This window comes from Hetaerina americana, unplaced genomic scaffold (assembly GCF_022747635.1).
Source record: "Hetaerina americana unplaced genomic scaffold, ioHetAmer1.1.p SCAF_11, whole genome shotgun sequence".
NCBI classification, from domain to species: Eukaryota; Metazoa; Arthropoda; class Insecta; order Odonata; family Calopterygidae; genus Hetaerina; species Hetaerina americana.
The window spans coordinates 38,801,760-38,822,318 of record NW_027286181.1 but is presented as its reverse complement, the minus strand read 5'-3'; positions in this window follow the sequence as shown (position 1 = coordinate 38,822,318).

Genomic DNA, 20,559 nt, shown 5'->3' with positions numbered 1-20,559 from the left:
TCCATGCTTAGTAATGTGCTTGTTATCCTCATCGGTTTTACCTTATCCATCCTTCTTTAAATCCGCACCTGAAAATCCTGCGATGCACGCGTCTCAGTTAAGACGACATTGCTTCAACGACCCGACTTCAATGACGGCACGTTTCCACGCCGTATGGAACCACGCGACATATTAAAGTTTTCATAAATCTTTTTTAACATCCTTACTCTACGCCCGTGCCATCAACTAATTACTCCTGAGGTAATTTTCTTTGTCTACAGCAATTCTTCTTTTTACGCCCGCACTAATTCTACCATCTTGATCCAAAATATTTTCAACGCTAGTGATAAAAGGTCCAATCGTTTCCCTCTAACTTAAAAGTTCAATTTAGACATCCTTTTTGTCAAAAACCTCATAAAATTGGATTTTTAAATATTATTCTCTTCAAAGACTGGTCGCTCACAATACTTATTTTATCATACGCTTGGCGTGATTGAAAACTTGGCTGACTGGATAACTGAAGTTTGATCATTTGCAAATATAACTAATATTTTGGGTCCCTCACCTACTTGCCACCTTGCCGCCAGGTCTTCCCATGCCTCATTTACCACTATTTGTACATATGTAATGAAGATATGAATTGATAAAGGACACTCTCTTACTGCCCTGTCTGGCTCTGCCCATCCCGGAGCTCAATCCGCCACTCGTGCCTAAGCGGCCTTATTACCTAAGGTGGTATTTGTTTCAATTTAGTTTTGTATATAGTAGTTTCCAATTCTTCAAAGTTTGTTGACCGTCAGATTCACAGTAGAAGTTGCAGGTAAATAATCTATCCATCTAATCTACTCTTATTTTTTTGTTAAAAATTAATTTATTCAACCCAATCAACTCTATCCAATGTATTATCCATATACGCGAAACAAACAATTGAATCCTGAGTGTACTTTTATTTTCCTTTATATTAGTAACCTCCTCACTGCTATGGCATCAGGCGTACCTCGCCGATCTCTGAACAAAAAGTGACCGTCTCCTACGTAATCACTTGTTCTTCTATCCATATTTTTATTGATGAACCAAAGTACCAATTTAGCTATGGTCGAAATCAAACATAATGCTTTAAAGTTCAAACCTATTGCTGCCTGTTTCTTTTATGGAATGGAGACTAATAATTATCTGAATAAATCTTCCGGCCAAATACTTATATCATATATGCAAGGAATTAAAATATAAAAACTCTTCCTGCCACGGCTTCTTTAACCCTTAAGCTATTATTAACCCGAAGTTAATATTATTAAAATTAAATTCACTTTTAGCACTTTCTAGCTTAAAATGTCTTCTATTTTACGATATTCTATTCTCTTTCCGTCCAAAACTGCAGGCTTAAAATCATTACCCAAATGAGCTCTTTTCATCGATTTTGAATATTTACTGGGCCATTTCATACCTTTCCATAGACGTATGCTTTGAACATATACCATATCCATTTTTATCACCTCGTAGTCTCTCGTTGGCATTTGGCCTATAATAATCATGCTCATCTGTTCAGCTTTTACCTCTGCCCGTAATATTCTCACGAATGGTTGCAAAAATCACTCACGTTTTATTTTTACCACGATATTTCCTACCATTCATCAATATTACTGCCCCCCCTCTTGCCGGCTCACTTTCCATCCGCAGTATATAACATATTCGAGAGCTGACACTACAGTATTCACCGCCTTCCATCAATCTCCACACACACAATCGTTTCCTTTCTCATCTCCCGCTTTATATTTTTTAATATCTGTTTTCAACGTCGTTATAACGTTCTAAGTCGCCATTTCAACCGGTTTGGTCCTCTTCTGTGTCTTCTTACCAGCTGTTGCTGCTGTGGATTTCGCTTCTTAAGGATTTTGTGTTGGTGATGACTGCGTATTTCTTGCCTCATCCCTTGCCGTGCACGACACACGGCACAGGGGTCGAAGTCTCGTAGTTTCCAGGAATCTTTCCAATATTTTTTTTCACATTTTCTTGATATTAATAACTGAGGTAGCTTTCCATTGCCTTCCTCAAAAGTAATTTCTAGCGATACCATGACTTACCCCACTGGGACCACACTCCTTTGCAGCCACCTCACTGATCAGCTGACGCTGTGGGGTCTTTTAACTGATTCTTTGAATTCGACCTACAACTGATAACCCTACAGGGAGAAATGGTGATCAGTACCGCCAATTCAGCTCTGGGGTCTCAGAACGCGCAAGTCCTTCCACTATGGCAAGGTCGTTGTATATGGGGAAGTTTAGCAATGCTTTGTTAGTAAAAGCTTTCACTCCATCGTAGTAAGATCTAGTTTGTATTATGGAATAATAAATAAAATATATATTAATATTGAAACAATATTAAACGTGTAAAAATCTACTCTGAGCTTCCGATATAAATATACATTTAGACACCGTGAAAATTTGTTAACCATTTTTCGATACGCCTAGTAGGGAGTACGTACGCCATTTCGTATTTTTGGTGATCACCAGTGGGAACTACTTTGGTGATCAATACAGATTTATTATTTCAATCCTTTCTCCAATGGTGTGCCAGTAAAAATTGTTACATTAGTATAAAAAATGACAATACATTAACTTATACGAATCATTTCACACCGTCCTCTACTTTTGCCATTAAGAGATTTTTAATAACAATGTTGTATCAACACTTAATTACATCTGTATTATGAAGTTCACATGCAAGAGTATTGAGTATTATTCATATTTTATTTAAGAGGACTTGTATATTTGCTTTTATCGTTGACAAATGGTTCTCAGTTCGTGGTAATGCGAAGAAGCAAATCATAATTTTTGCACTTAGATGCATTTTTATACACATAGACAATTTATTTGAATCGTTTGTAAAGATCTGTTCAATAGGTGATAATTTGTGAGTCAACATATCTCTTTTCTTCCTTCTTTTCTACGTATAGCTGTGAACTAGTAGAGTAGTGTAACACCGTAGTTTGTTTCCTTGGTAAATTCTTTCGGAGAAGCAGGTTTAAGTTTAAAAAATTATTGGATGCATATCAATATTGGTGATATTTTTGATTTATTTAAAGCAAAATAATAATGTATGAGAAATCTTACCACAAATTGATGCATGTGATCCTCATATTTTCCTAAAAAATATTCCATTCCGATGATTCCAATAAAATGACGAAAGTCAGGAAATTCACTCAAGATTATAAAATAGGTAAATTTTAACATTTATGCAAAACCATCCTGATATTGCATAATCAGTTGTCTACAATTATCGGTTCGTGGTTAGGTAAAGTTCGGTTTTAGTTAGGTTTCACAATTAGATTGGTTATCAGTTTGCGAAAGTTTGCGATTTCTTGTTACTCGATTAATGGGATGGATGAATTAAAGCAACCCACCGAGAAGGAATTCTAAGGAATAGAGATCTTTCTCTGAAAGCGTCTCACCTTAAGCTGCAGCATCGGCTGGATGGACATGATTCCGACCGTGGCCGTTTCTTCCGTCTACGCCACTTCCTAAATTATAGCTTCAATTGTTTTTGCACGCATTATCTTCTTTGCATCGTCGCGCTAATTTACACAGTTCCACTCTTGACTTCACCAGAACATGATAAAAGTTTCGTGAGATGGTGTTTGGTTTACTTAGATAAGGCCCTAATTTGTGTTAACTTCCGAGTTTCCCTAATTAAGGTGTACCCAGGTGACATTTATAATTCAAAACATAAAAATTAGCACGCTTAACATTTTCCACTTGTAATCCAACCATAGTTATTATGAAAGTAATATATATTATAGGTTCTACTCAAGAACCGACAAATGAAGATAAATATGAAAAGTGTAGCACTAAAATTTGCATCATTTTAAAGTTACAAGATGTTTCATGCTTCTGAATAAAAATGGCAGTAAACGAAGTGCACAGCCAAAAGTATAAATATCGCTATATTTGCAGCACCGTCATTAGTGAGAAATTCTTACAATCAATTTGATGGTGTGATAATTAATATATAGCTTTCATGATTTCGCTCATCTTTTCCAAATTTTATAAGTTTCATCGCATTAGGGAGTGTATTTTTTTCGTTCACACGTTATACTCTTTTTAGAAAAAAAAAGTTGTCCGTCAACTGTGCCGCTAAACTTATCTTTGCGTGCTAAATTTTCATGTGTTGCATTTAAATCATTTTTTTAATGCCAAAAGGTTCACGTTATTTTGGATTATAATATCTTATGAGAACATATATATAGTTTTAAGGTTTTATTAACAAAAACATCATGCATATCTTTTCGATTTTACATAATAGGTCAAGAAAATGGCAATGGGGTATATTATTAATATTAAACATGAATGGTGGTAGACTATTTCAATTAATGGTAACCTCCATGAAGTCCAAATGAATGTAAGTTAGCATTAGAATACGATGATGCTTCATAGTTTCCGCCGGATCCAAAGGTTTCTACGCCGGTAGATGCATATCCTCCAAGATTCCCTTCCGCGAAGGAATTATGACCTCCATAATTAAGTTGATGTTTCACTGGCTCTGGATGATACGATTTACCTAATCTCTTGACCACTGCATTGAATCCGTTGTGTTTGTCTGCTGTGTACTCTACCTTCCGGATTGTCCCATCTGGTTCGTTGAGGCTGTAATATCCCTTGACTACATCTCCATCCCTAGTCTCCCATTTGTTCTTCACGTCACCGGTGTGAAGGTCGTGGACAGCGTAGTCATAATGGTATTTGGGATGAGCCTGAAAGATGTTTTTTTATTAAATTTTTGTTTCAATACTCTACTCGCTACATCAGAGGAGTTTTGATATCCCTTATAACAAAATGATAGAACTGTTAAATTTTATTGAAATGACACATTTTATCTTTTAGTGACATGAAATAGAGAATTTTCACCAAGTCACGTTTGAGACGCTATTCTATATTTTGACATAAAAATAGGGCATGCAAGATTTCAATGAATAAAAGCTGTTAAATCAGGCTGAATCTCATGTTCACATATTTTTATAAGTTTCATAAAATTTTAATAAATCATGAGATGTCTTTTTAAAACCTTGCTAACAATTGAAATTGAATCGACATGAAATATTACTTAAATTGGTATAAATAGTCGTCGCTTTCTCCAGAGTAATACATTATCGAATTGTAATTTGAAAACATCTTTAAAACAAGGCTTTTGAAATAATAAATAGCAATTTATAAAGAGTGATGTTACTTACGTGATGATAAACATCATGCCCCTCGGATTGCTCTCCTTCATAATGATGCCCAAGAGGAATAGCGGCGGAAATAGCAACCAGAGAAGCAATCAAACTTAGAATCTGCAAGGGGTTATTGAATAAAAGATTATTAACATACAATATGATATATATATATATATATATATATATACATACATACATACATATAATCAGCACAACTAACGTTGTTAAATGCATTTAAGCATTTAAGAAGACATCGGTTGAAGCAAGCGGAATATGAAAATGGTTTTTGATTAGGAATAGTGGCTAATAAAATTATAAATCAGATGTACCATCAAAACTAGATTAATTACAAATAAATTCTTATTAAAATTTTATACAAAATGATTTTGACACAATACAATGAAGTACAATACACAAAGTACAAAATTAATACGACCTGGCAATAAGGCCTCAAGTCTAGAGTCCCCCTGTCGTCTATGGGCAGAAAGTCCTTATCTCAGTTGAACCGATAAATATTATCTCCTAAGCTCCTACTAATAATGCTCGCACTCAAATTAGACATGTTTATTTGCTACCTTTATAAAATGGAAATATTCAAAGAGTCATATTAGCGGGAAGTGTTAAGGTTTAAAAGTCTTTTCCCATGGTATGATAAATTGTATGAATGCCATAAATATAAAAAGAACTTATGAGTAAAATATTATTGTAAAATATAAATCAAATGTAATATTAGGATAAAAAAATAATAGTCTTCTACTCCTATGCTATAAAGTATTTGAATATCGGACTTGTTCTAGAGATCTTAAACCTTGTAACAAGTATCACAAATAGAGATATCAATTAGTGTCATCACTCTATTATTAATTCATTAATGCTTAATGTAATACTGGTAGTTACTATATATTCACCATCAGTGAATAAAATGGTAAATCAAGGGAGAAATGAAATTATGTCCTTACCTGCCTGTACGCGAACATCATAGTGGTGTACCTTCTCCGTCCGTTGAGTAAGTATTACAGACGCTGAATGACGAGCATTGCTAATGTTCACCCGTAATTTATACTCTCCAATGTCCGATGCGACAGGATTCTTCGGCATTGGTCCAGAACCATGCGGAAGGATCTTGCAGGAAATTTGAAAAGGGAGGAGGGAAAGAAGCGGGATTTGGCCACGCCGCACACGTATCGAATAATGTCCTGGGCAGTTAGAAGCGAGAAACGCACGATTGATTGATGGCGGCTTTGATACGATGATGGAAATTGGAAAACGAGAAATCCATTTGTGCGTGTTATTCGTAAATCGGAAGTGATTCTTAATTTTTTTTCGCGCTCGTTTCCATTCTGTCTGATGAAAGGTGAGCCATTCTCTTCTGCATATCCGAGAGTTGTGAAATTCGGTTTTATTGCTGGGCTCATATTTAGGCTCAATTCCTCTGGAGAAACGTCTGGAAAAGTTCAACGTATTTTCTTCGTCTAATTCACTTTTCCGGATTTGGAAATCTTCCAAATGCCTTCACCTCTGAGCTCCTTCTCCTCTCATTAACGATTTATTGGAGGGTGAAACGTATCTTACTATAAGGGTTCACCGTAGTTCCGCACTTCGTTTCCCGTGCCACCCATTACCTTGCCACCAAGCGGCCTGATACAACCGGAAGGGAAGGCTCTTCGTGTCCGCAAGCCGTGTGAATTACAGGGTCTGTATTTCACTTCTTGATGAGGTTCTATATGCAGGCGATGCCAAACACAGTGACGCCAATAAATGAAATATTGGGAAACCTAAATTATTGATTATAATAGTCATGGAAACGCCTTATAAAAACTGAGGAAACTGGCAAATAAATTCTGACAAATGTATGTCGTCTTTAGCATGCAAAAATGTGAGAGCATTTCTCTGGGACTAGTAAAATTAATTTGCAAATGGATAATATATTTGATGCTTAGAATATGGGATTACGATAACTACCTATGTAAATTTCTTACGTTGGTTCGCAACTAATTTAGTGAACCTTCCTTTTGATGAGAAGCTAGCGTATGATTGCGATGTTGATAAAAATAATCGGAGAAAAATATTTCATTTTCATAGGTAATGCACATTTTTTCATGATGTTATTACGTTCCATTGGTTAAAAATCGTTATTTATATAAAACGTTTTTTATGCCAAAGATATTTCTCTGCGTATTTTTCATATTGTATTGAAATGATTTAAAATGGTAGATTTTATGCGATTTTTTCGTTTTAATTATTTAGCCAGTGTTGAGTAAAAAGCATCACGAATATTTCTTTTTAAGCTCTTTTGCTTTATGTTTTTAAATCGATAAGTTCATGATGTGTTCGATAGTTACAATAATTTGTTTGTTTTCTTACAATATACTTAACTTTTATTCAAATGCATTTTTCTTAATGCCAATTATAAGGCAATTTCAACATAGATTATTTATTTTTAATTTTTTTCCCGAAAATTATAATAATATGTAATCGAGTATCTCAATCTTGAAGCTAAAACACCCTTGCAAAATAGAAGGCGTCGATATTTCTTTTAGGTATACCTGTATTCTCCATTTTCCTTAATTTTTAAGGATGAAACCTCGTGCATGTTGTGGGAAACTTGTGATTTATTATTCAATACTCAGTTCCAAGTCTTTAAAGGTATCCCGGTATTTTCTGCAGAGTAGCTGGTAAATAATTTAATACTAAATGGCGCTGCCACGACATGTTTTCAGTTGGCATTCACGAACGAATAAAAAACGATTACTGGCATTTTCATTGCTAAATATTATAAAAACGAAAATTTGACAAAAGTTGTTCATAGAAACTATAATTTATGATTTAATATCTTCTCAGTCTTCAAAATAATGTAATATTTGCACAAGCATTACGAATTTGTCTACGTGCCGGATATTTTTATCATACTTACATACACACAAGATTCCAGGGATAAGTTACCAGACATTTCTCTTTGTGGCGGATGTGCATTTTTTGGATAGTTGCCATCAATCTCTACGAGATCTGAATAGTGATTTTGGTGTGCGAAGTGTGGTGTGAAACGTCGATCAACTGATCGGATAAAATCACCGTCTATGTCTAGGGCCATCTCCTTCATTGTAGGACTCCTCAGCGACAAGTTTCACAGAGAACCTGTGATATTTACCTGGAATTGCGCCAATTTCGTATTTGAAGTGGTTTCCATACGATTTAAAAACCATATTTTAGGAAATAATGACTGCGAGAATAAGTCAAAAATCCTATTTAAAACGGATTTTAAATTGTACACAATTTCATTCACAAATGTTGATTTATCTATAAGCTATGAAATTATTCAATTGAAAGGGTGATTTAAATTGAGAATTTTTATTTTTCCTAGGTGAATAGTTAATTAAATGAGAATTTTATTTGTGATTGGCATGAATAGATTACGTCTACCCTTAATCCAATGAACTATATACATGTATGTTTACCTATTTTGGGATTATCAATGACGAAAGACGCTTAAACGGTTAAATACGCATTCCTATAAAAGAGTCTCCAATCAATTAGAATTCAGAATATTATTTAAAATAATGAAAACAAGTTAACAACGTAGATATGTTCCGGTAGAACCTGTTGTTTCTGAAAGTTAAACATGAAAAACTTTTGCTAGATGGATCCTTAAAGAAAGATATATCCTGAAGCAATGTAGATTTAACAGAAATATTGAGTGTATGATTGGATGTTCACTTGGTTATTGCAATTTTATTATAATGAAATTCCTAAATGAGTTGATACTGACGTTCGAATTTAGTTTTATATAAATGTATTAGTCCTCCTGTGAAACTAAATGCTCAAGTGCTCTATTTTGTATCGCAGTGAAAATTGGTAGATCACTTTACTCTTAACTCCATTCTGTCCACTTGGCGCGCTAGCTGAATATCAGCTACGCGCTGAACATCAGACCTTGAAGTATTTAAAGTTCTGATTCAAAAGTTACAAGCGCGTTGTATATTACGGCAAATTTACCAATAGAATGATTGGAGGCGTTACTTTTTGAAAGCGATTCATACTGGAAAAGAAAATATTTTGTTCTTCCGCATACGTTTTACTAATGCCGACCTAGGTTTCGACTTACAGAGCCATCATCAGGCCCTACCTGATGATGACTTTTTCATTCAATACCTATATCGTGCATAATAAAGCGTGCGATTAAAAACAAAGTATTTTCTTTACCGTGTCTTCTTCATGGTTCAATAAAAAACCATCTAGCACATACAAATAAATAACTTTGTGTATATGGAAGCTGGTTCCATTGGTACCGATAATTTTGATGGAACAGTGATTAGGGACGTATAACGTGAAAAGAGTTAATAGAAATATGGTATAGTTATCATATTCCCGCATTAATTATGGCTGATGAGTGAAGTTACGAATTTTAGATTTAAAAAAACGAAAAATAGCCATTTGGATTTTAAACCTGGCTTTGAATGGAATGCACCAAGAATAAGTGCCAACTGACGCTAAGTGACGAATGGTACGAGTTGTCTATGAGGAAATCGTAAAATACTCTTACGACAGTTTACGATTTTGAATGGCTTGATATTTTTAATAATATTAAACATTTTAAATAATAATTTATAGTTTAAGAAACTAAAATTATTACCTGTTTACTTTATGAGACCTGTATTACGAAAATAACTTATTTTCCTACCTTTATGTTTTAATAGTCAAGATATTCATTACTTGTGACTTGTATTTGTAATCGAATGCCCCGGAAAAATGCATTCAGATTATCTCCAAAACCTTACTTGGTAAACCACGTTATTCCCCATGGATGAAAGAAATTTAAGTACTTGTAAGTGACTTCCAATATTGACGGTGAATTTGAGTAAGTATTCGAATTCATCATCATGATATTAAATTTCTGTTTTTTATGTCGTAGGAATAAAACATGTTGGTGGGAATGTTGGTCATTATTTTAGGTTTGGTAAATTACGCTGACCCATATGTGAAGCCAATGCTCAAGTATTTTGGGGAAATTATTATATTTTTTATTTGCAACAAAAAATGCATTGTTTCATTCATCACTTTTATTCATATTGGACAATCAGTACATTTGAGAAAGATTTCCGATTGCGATCTCAGCGAGGATATGTTCCGTAATGACCAATGGCGTGTCTAAATCCGCTTACGTACGAGAGTTCTCGGGCAAAATACGGTCCGTTGAATGCATTAGGGCCATCACGATGCACTGTCGGTGGTTGCGCTGCCTTTCCTATTTTTTTGACAATAGCGCTAATTCCGTTGTGCCGGCCCGCTGTGTAATCAACTTGGCTGATGGTACCATTGGGATCATTCAGCCTATGCGATCCCTTCACCAGATCGCCGTGGCGTGATTCCCATTGATGGTTGACGTCGCCATTGTGAAGGGAGTTGAGTTCATGGCTGTGGCTATATTTTGGGTATGCCTGGATATGGACAATTTTGCAGTAGAGGATTGAGTAAAGATTATGCTCATTTTTGAATCCCCAAATTAGATTTGCATATACTCTTTTTTAAAAAAAATCATTTAACTATTTTTTTAATAATTCAATTACTTCCCTAACTGAATGATATTAGTTTTGGAGAATGTTAGTAGTCCAATAGTAATTGGGCTATTACTGTTATTCACTGGGATTAAAGCTATTTCTTGTGTTTAAACATAAATAAACACACTGAATGATTCCATTTTTACAGTGAATATTTCTGCAGGGTAAATTAAATGTTGATCCTTGACGTGTTTCAATAGAAATTTACAATTTTAGTTCGAATGATTCCGTAGAATGTGATTATCAGTAAAAATTACTTATTGGAAAATGAAACGGTTAAATGTGGTGTTTGATATCCACTTTATTTCCTCAAGAATCCAGTGCTGGAAAGCGCCTGATCTGTATCCCAATTTACAGAAACTCCACTTATTGTTTAAATTCACATCTTTTTATCTTGGTGGTATTGACTCTAAGGTATATTTATCATCCAAACTAGTAGTTATGAATTTAATGGTAGTACTGTCATTTAATTCCTTGGGACTGAAATATTATTCACTATTTTAATCCAATTTTGAAAATTCGAAGATGAAAAATCAATAACTAATAACAAACCAATGTAGCATCCATTAGTCCATGCCTTACATAATTTCCGGCATAGTGTCCAATCGATGGTGAAGAGTTGTAGAGATATCCCCCAGGGTTAGCATTGGCCATGACTGCTATTGAGGTGAGAGTCAAAATCACCTGAAAGTAAACGTAAAAGAATGTCTACGCCATAGGAATACGATTGATTTTGAATTTTCAAGCTTGAGTATACAAGCTATTAGCTTGTCTGATACAGTTCCTTCTCACAATGTGGTAAGTTTTGACTTCTGTATTGATGATTATTAATTATCTCCAACGAACCTTGTCGTCTTATAATTTGCAGGGGCATTCAATTGCTCTGACAAACTCGTGGATGGATAAAAAGTATTGTTTTACTACCCCTTGATCTATGATTTCCTTTCATTGATATCTGTCAAACCGATTGAGCGAATTCTGAAATTTTTCTAGATATACTTGGCATAAAAAAGAATCATTCAATCGGCTAACTAAATGCAAAGCTATTGAATTACCAGGTATCTTCTAATCTTTTACATCATTATCATGTGACGAACATATGAGCTAGGTCATTAAATGAGAGCACAAATTACGTACTTGGTGTTTCTGTATTTGACCTTCAGATATTCCTTTTGCGTTTTTCCTAACGCATATTCCCACCCTATTACGTCTGTTATTATGATTCTTTGAATTTCCTTTTTTCAAATTTCTAGTTTCATGATTTCGTATTATTATATATAGCATGACGTATTTATTGCTCTTTTCTCATCTACGTGTATACTTCACTATAAAATGTTTCCTTCAAAATTGATTCAATAGTATAATTTTTTGGGCTTATAAAAATTACTCACATTATAGGTACTTGCAATAAAATATAAAGAATTTAGGCAATAATTTTTCTTCATATTGTAAGGTAAAACGTTGTGTAATACCATTTGTTTTAATTTTATCTAATTATGGAAAATTCACCAGATTTGTATTCGCCAGTAAATATAAATGAAAATTATAAAGATTTTCAATTATTTTCTCACATTAGTGCAAAGGTTTACTGCCTTTTAGATACCTGCTTTCAAGAATTGAAAGTGAGATGAAACCGTTATATTTTTGGTCAAACAAGAGCATTTTCGCTGTTATCTTTAGTGCCCAACAGTTTCTGTTAAGCATGGTATATATCTTACCTTAAGAGGCAGCATATTTAACCTTGATACGTAAAATATATGCTCTCCGGTAGGTGAGAGAACCGGCACTACACGTTTGATGAACCAGTCGCATTTTATAAGGGGCCCATTCCACATTTATAACTTAAATGTTTCGTAAAGTTCTTTGAGGCGCGTAATTTCTTTCTGAAAAAGAAAGAGTAGGTGGAATGCTTTGATAATTAAAAATGTTTTTCCGCTACCTGGCATTGGGAGGTGAGCTCAGGTCTTGCTTAATTTCATTCTTTGATTGTTATCTACTGCGTCACACTAAATTATTTCGATGAATTTCCTCGAGAACATTATAAGGGTCTCTCTTTCATATAAATCAGTTAAAAATACTTGAATGGATGAAACGTTTTAATGCAAAGACCCTGGCGTAATTACACGGCTAACTTTGATCGATATCTTTTTAGGAAAATCGAAACGTTTAAGAATAACTTATGCTGCATTGAAGAGTCTTAAATAATTATTTGGTTGACAGTTACATGTGATTATGAAAAAATATTTTGAACATTAAATATACTAGAAATGGTTTAATATACTAGGAAGGCACCAAATACGCTGTAAAAAATTGGTAAATATTTGCAAGTATAGAAATTTATAATGCATATAATTTATTAGCATGAATATTGTCCATTCGGCTACTAGAAGGCAATTCAAATAAAATACGTAATAGCTCGGAAAAGTGCTTTAAAATAAGTGTAATAGGCTGTCAGTTATATTTATGACCCTCCCTTTCTCACTCAAGGTAGACTTAAGTTCATTAAAACGTTATGTTGGGTGGAGTTCATTGATAAAATTAGTCTAAGTCATATTGTCTCCAATACCGCTTGATGTAAAATTGGTTTTCATATTCCCTTTTAAACTCAAATAAAACTTCGTAAAATACTTTATTCGCGGAATTTTGAAGGGAATGGCATAATGGTGTTCTAATAATTACTGCCACATATATAACTTAATGGCTTGTCTTGGGGCAGAATTTTTTTACAGTCGGAGAAATCTGATTCTGTTTGGAGGATTATAATAGATGTATAGGTGAAATAATAAAGGCAAGCGTTTTGTTAAATCATGAATTATAATTATGATTCCAAAATGACATTGTTGTTAATACAGGTGAAATTTTGAAATAATTACAAGGTAGTGCGATATTTAAAATAATTATTTTTTCAACACATTCAGTGAATAAAACATAAAAGAGCTCATAGTTTTACAAAAATTGTTTCAATATTATTTCTAGCAAATATGGTTCACCATTTTATAGACAGTAAATATATCTTTATTTATAATGTATATGAATTGCGTGCATGCTAATAATAAACCTTGCATATGTGCTTTTAGATCAGAATCTCATTACCCCACAATGCCTTTTATTTTGAAAAAATTCCACGTAATTACTTTTTTACAAAGACATTTCAAAACAATTTCATCTGAATCAGTTTATTTTGACTTCAGCCCCAGTTTGCGTAAGAGATGGCGAACGGATTCTTCAGGGGTTTTTGCAAGGAAAAATGCGTAATAGGTGATATATCTAAGTAATTAACAGGAAAAATACCATTTACGGGAAAGTTGTAAGGGTTTGTCGTTCTGGCGTAATTAATATCTTGTTCAATTGTTCCTATGTGGCTCCCCGTAATAGCAAAAGGAAATGGAAATCTGTTTTCATACTGATTGTCTTTCGAGTTATATCCTCCATGGTTAATGAAGTACTCATATCTGTTCAGGTAAGGAAACTGTTCATGCCGGGAATTCAGGAGTATGCGGTTGAAGTCCTCATCAAAATAGGGATGGAATCCATTATACTTTTTGCACCCATGAATCGGCGATCCAACGATGTGGTTAATCTTGACGCCGTAAGAGTTTCTCAGGTAACCGAAATTTCGATTGACCTCGGCAAATGATGTTGCTGGAAGGCGCTCATCTCCTGAACTATGGGCAGCATTCTCCAAAAGATTGCCGTTTTTGAAGTATAGCGGCGCGTTCGGAAAGTTACCCGTTGACTATAACATGAAGATTATAAAGTCGAAAGTTAATAAATTTCAAAATTTTGTTTATTCATGAATGGTTATTTAGAAATTACTTCAGATCTGTGCCATTTTTGAGATATTTTAGATCAGCGATAGAATAAATTTTACCTATTTTGTGCGCTATCGCTAATGATGACATTAAGATTTTTAAGTTTAACTAATTAGGAAAAGTTTAATTCTCGTAGTGTCATAACTGTCCTTTCTACACAGCATGCAATAGATGGCTGACTTAGTGCTAAATGTGCATTAGTGACTACTGGAAATCTGCAGTAGTTAAATTTGAAATGTGTTTATCCCAATAATTTTACAAGATAATTAGTAAGATATAAAAGTTTATTTGCATACTTAGATTTATTGAAACGTATTAGGATTGACTTCCCGACACCACTGTTATTAACCCAAAGATTGGTTTGATTGATGAGAGTAAAGCTCATCCCATGCAAATCCCGCGTGAAATTAACACATCCTGGCCAGTTCTTTTCTCTGTAACGGCAGTGATTTTCTAAGAATATCTGATACTCAAAAAATAACAAATAAAAAATGAGTATGGATACTCAAAAATAAAAAATGAGCATGGTTAAAGATGAGGGTCCCCAGAGGTGTTTCCAAGAATCGAACCGGAGCCCTCCTGTTCGTAGCCCAGCATTCTAATCTCTGGACTGACACGCCCCAATTTATATTAGTATGCCAATACAAATACGGCATGTATGGTTAAAATAATCAATAATATCAATATGTTTTCAAAGCTATCATGGCCTAATGTATGTTGCTTGATACTTACCTCGTGTGAATTATAGTCATCTTTGAAGTCTCCATGGTAATGGTTCATGTATTTATCAGCGGCAGTTGTTGTTATAGCAAGCAGAAAAATAACCTGAAATGGTAATCAAATACTCTGTCATCAATACAATACCTAAGTAGAGAAATGAGTAAATATACCATTTTCAGAAGAAAGATACCTACCGACGTTTTGCGCTTATTGCTAAAGAGAGGAATAATTTAGTACTCTGGTTTCTTCATGCGCATTTAAGACTGAATATTTGAAATAATTTTATCTTAAGCCATAAAGGGTTTTTTCAACCTTGTGTTGGAGTGGTTTTTCTCCTTCAGAGTGCTGTATAGGACCACCTTGTGGTCGAAATACGCGTATCTGTTTTTCACTCTGTTGTGTTTCTTTAGTTTTTTCGTGTTATTTTGCTTCCTCGTTTATTTACTATTTGTTCTTTCTTTTGAGATATGGTCTTAAATCCCTACTCTTTTCCTTTTTGACAACGTCATTAAGTCATTAAAGGGTTTGGTACATATCATAGACCCTAGCATTGGTATTGCTTTTCTGTAAGACCTGAGTGAGTGAGAGAGGTGAGTGTGTGTATATTATTCCTCCAAATCCTGGATTTTGGATCTGACGCCTGGATTAACGTCCTCGAATTATTACGCAGCCTATTCCATCTCTTTCGCGAACGTAAACGCGAGAGGTGTTAAGGTAGCCCAAAGCCAGTTCCTGGCGTTGGGAATATCTCCCTGTAACCCGCTTTGGGCTAACCAATGCGACAGTGTATATTTTTAAGTTCCCGAATGGAGTCCTTTCCCGAATTGGCTTACAAATGTCTTTGTAAGCCAATTCGGGAAACCCCTTTGTACCTGTGAGCTTGTGAATGTCTTAAAAATTTTGATGTGCTTCTAATCACTGGCGAGGGATTAACTTTCTCCTTAAATCACCGCATCAAGCTTAATATTCCACCAGTTTTCTTTTTGCGGTGGTGTAAAAAGCCTTTTACGGCTTATAGAAAATTTATTTCATATACTCAATCTAAAAAAGACCGTAAGAAGCTCAATTTCTCCTTCCCATGGGCTTTTAACAAAAGGAGTAATGATTAATGTTTCAAATTTGGTTAGTTTACCACATCCGAATTAGTATAGCCTGGAACAATAAAGGGAACTCTTTATAGCGACGAAATTGTATGAACTTGGTATAGTACCCCATTAAGCGTTTAACCAAAGCATTAATCAATATAAGTTTTTATCAACAGATGTTCATCATACTTTCAAGCAGTACTAAACTGGTGATGATGATTAAACAGTTATTAACTGGTGATAGACTTGGTAATTCAATTAAAAAGGCATTTAAAAGGTTTTTAAATTAAAATTTTCATATGCTAATATCGATTAATTTACGGTATGTAATAAACTGAATGACTCTGAACTTTATCGCCCTAATTTTTTCGTAACTTCATTTAAGTACGAGTACATACTCTGCCTGGAATGTACACAGTTGCAAACAATCTATATCCTATTTTCTAATATATTCTCAAAAATTTTCAGATTGAACGTTAGTCTAAGTTTTGAACATCTTGCCGAGTTAATCGAAAAAATGGTAAAGTAACCAAAGTATTATACTACTATATAGGTCGATCAATGGTCATTTCCAATATTTTACCCAAACTAAATAACAAATAAACCATTTATTTTTCGCCAATGTGTAGTCGTTTTAACTGCCGTGGTCACCAAATCTCATTGACATAAAACACGCAAGCATAAATTATCCGAAAATTCAAAACATGTTTACCGTGTGTTGGGACCTACGAGCGCTTTTTATTCTACAGGAAATATTTATGCCTATATTGCTTATGGAGAAAGGAAAAAGAGAGGTCACGGATGAAATTGTAGGAGGAAAATGAAAACATATAGAGGATACTCTCTCCAATCTCAGAAGAGTTTTCATTAGTATACTCATTCGTAGGTATACGTTGTTATGGGAGTTCGATATACCTGGCACCATAATTTAATTCTATTTCTTGCATTCATTCGTTATTTTGGTAATTTAAAAAAATAATCTTATCTGTTGTTTCTTTTTCAAATGTCGTACCCAGCGTCTACTTCCGCCAAGTCTTTTACTACGATTATTAAAATCCTATATTGCAGAGAGAAAAAGTGTTCCCCGGCTGACATATTCTATGAGATATGTTATAATTATTCTATTCCGAAAAAAAATTGTGAAAAAAAGTTTGTCATACTATACCATTGATACTAAAACAGCCATGTTCTTGGATTGGAAAAGGACACAACTACCAACACGAAAGCAGAGACCGTTACTGATGTGTTAGAATTCGAAAGCATGGAATTTAAAGGGTTTTGACTTACTGGCCATAAATGCATAGGCCCTTTATATGGAGTGGGTGGGAAATATCTAGAGGATATGACGGTACATTAGTTGTTTCTCGAAATGAATGCGAAATATTGGAATTGAAAAAGAATGGATTAAGTAATATTGCGAAATGCGGGGCTCGGAAATACAAGCATTCTATCATCAATCAGCATCGTGAGAAATCGTAAAAATGTCTCAACATCTTGGAAATCTTATCTCTCCATTCGCTTTTTGAATAGCATGATAACGCTGACTTTGGGAATATGTACCGAAGGAACAGTGCTGATTCATTTGTGGTCACTCTCGCGAAAAAATCTCTCGATTGAAATTATTTCTCTTTCTCTGGAAACAATACGGGTATATTCGAGAAAGAACCTTGGCTCATAACTTTAGCACCATACCCTTTCAAATATGTCTCTTAAGTGAAGACTTTGATGTCGACCGTGCAGTTAAATTTTCCCAAGAATAAGAAGTAAATTTCCAAAAAAGTTTATACTCTCTGATACTTTTATCATATTTTTGCATTGCACGGTCGCTATGTTGACTATTTTCTAATGATACGCGTGTATGCATTCGAGTATATATGTACTTTATTATCCCTCATGACTTACGCATTGTTTATTATTTCTGTGCTTGCATCCAGTTGGTCGCTTTTCATCTTGATATTGCCCTCACTTCTCCCTGTAAGACCGATCGTTGAAAAGATGTTAGAATTTTGTACATAATAATTCCTCACCATACTTGTTAAGCTTATTATATTTGAGCAATAATTTCTCTTGAACGATGTGAGTTTGATCTTTCGGAACATTAAGTTCAAACCACGTGTTTAATACCATGTTATCCATTAAATTGTAGAAATTTTAACATGCTACAGCTTCTGCCTTTGCGAAATATGTAAAATTCTACATGTAATAACTACAACCCTTTTGGAGAGAAATGATAATCATCAATTGTGATTTAATCTCCACCAAAAGATGACAAGAATGGCAGCATTGTTTGATACTATTATTAAATAAATCGTTTTCATAATACCTAAAACGGTTTGATATGAATTAACCGTGCATGAATATTACCTGGAAAAAGTCATGAGCGTATCATGCAATGTGATAGAATAGAAGATAGAAGGTTTACAATAATGGTCCTAAAAGTACCCGGTCTGACCTAGGGCTGGCGATAGTTGTTTAAAAGTATCACATTATTAGAAATTACGCAATCTATAAAGCATATGTTTCAAGTTTTAAGATGCTACGTTGTTTAGTATTTGTTTAGCAGCATTCAATATTGAACGTTTTCTGTGAATTTGTGAAAATGGAGAAAGTTTGTCATCGTTATGTGATACAATATATTTATTTAAAAGGTCTCAGGTCAACCAGTATAAAAGCTGAACTGGATTCTACTCTGGGCGAATCTGCTCCTTCGTTTACAACAGTAAAATATTGGGTAGCAGAGTTTAAACGAGCCCGTACGACCTGTCAAGACGAGCATCGCATTGGTCGACCAAATGACGTGATGACTCCAGAAACGGCGAAGAAAATTCACAAAGTGATATTGTATGATCGTAAACTGAAAGTGCGCGAATTATTAGACAAATAGTCATTTGAAAAAGTTTTGTACATCGCATATTAACTGAAATTTTGCACATGAGAAGGCTGTGTGCAAGACGGGTGCCGTTTGCTCACACTCGAGCAAAACCAGTGTCGTGAAGGTGTTTCAATTGAGGTTTAAGCAAAGTTTTACTGCAACAAAGCAGAATTTTTATAACCATGGATGAAGCATGGGTCTATTACTTGACACCCTAGACAAAAGAACAGACAAAACAATGGATACAAAAGGGAGAACCGCCTCCAAAGAAGGCGAAGGCCGTTTCATCTGTAGGCAAGGTCATGGCGTCGGTTTTTTGGGATGCGCGTGGAGTAATTGTCATTTATATTCTTGAAAAAGGAGAAAATATCAACAGCGAGTATTGTGCAAACTTATCGGAACTTTTGAGCGAAGAAATCAAGCAAAAGTGTCCGCAATTGGCTAAGAAGAAAGTATTATTTCATCAAGACAAAGAACCAGCTCACAAATCCGTTATTGCAATGGCCCAATTCATGAATTTAAGTTTAAACTTCTACCTCATGCACCCTTTTTGCAAAACGTAGCCCCCTAGGATGATTTTCTGTTCGCAAATATGAAAAAAGTTTTGGTGGTCAAAGAGTTTCCAACCGTAAAGAAGTTATGTGTGCAATCAGTGGGTATTTTGAGGAGAAAGGCAGTTATTATTATCAAAAGGGTATCGAACTTATTGAACATCACTGGGAAAAAGATCTGAAAAGAGATTATGTTGAACAAACAAGACATTTTTTCCAAAATTGTTGTGTTTTATTTGTTGGGTTGGGTACTCCTGGGATTACCCTCGTACCTTATTTCCATCTAAGTAAAACGGAAGTAATCATATATTATTATTTTTTCCCTTCAGGATAAAGTCACTCCTTTTTCATGTAAGATTTCTTGACGAGATATATGAGATAGTGAACTTGTAGTGAGACTGAATGCCAACATTTGTGGGTTTGAAACCTTTATCAGGGCCAAATGTTTTAAAAATGTAATAGGCATTTTTTTCGATTTCTCAGTCGTTCTAATCCCAATAATAGCCTTTAAAATTTGGGTAATTATCCAACTCTAAACTCATATAGCGCAGGCATTTTTTTGCACTGTGTTATTTAGTAATTATGAAAATGCATTTGAAAAGTTTATAACCCCAAGCATTAATTCATATCTCCAGCACTTTTAAAACTATTTTGATTGATCCTAACCATCATATTCCTGAGGTTTTGTGAAATATTATCAGCGCTATGGAAACATTTTGCTTCTTCTTTGCACAGTGATTCCAAATTTTGGGTAATAATTTATGCTGTACATAGTT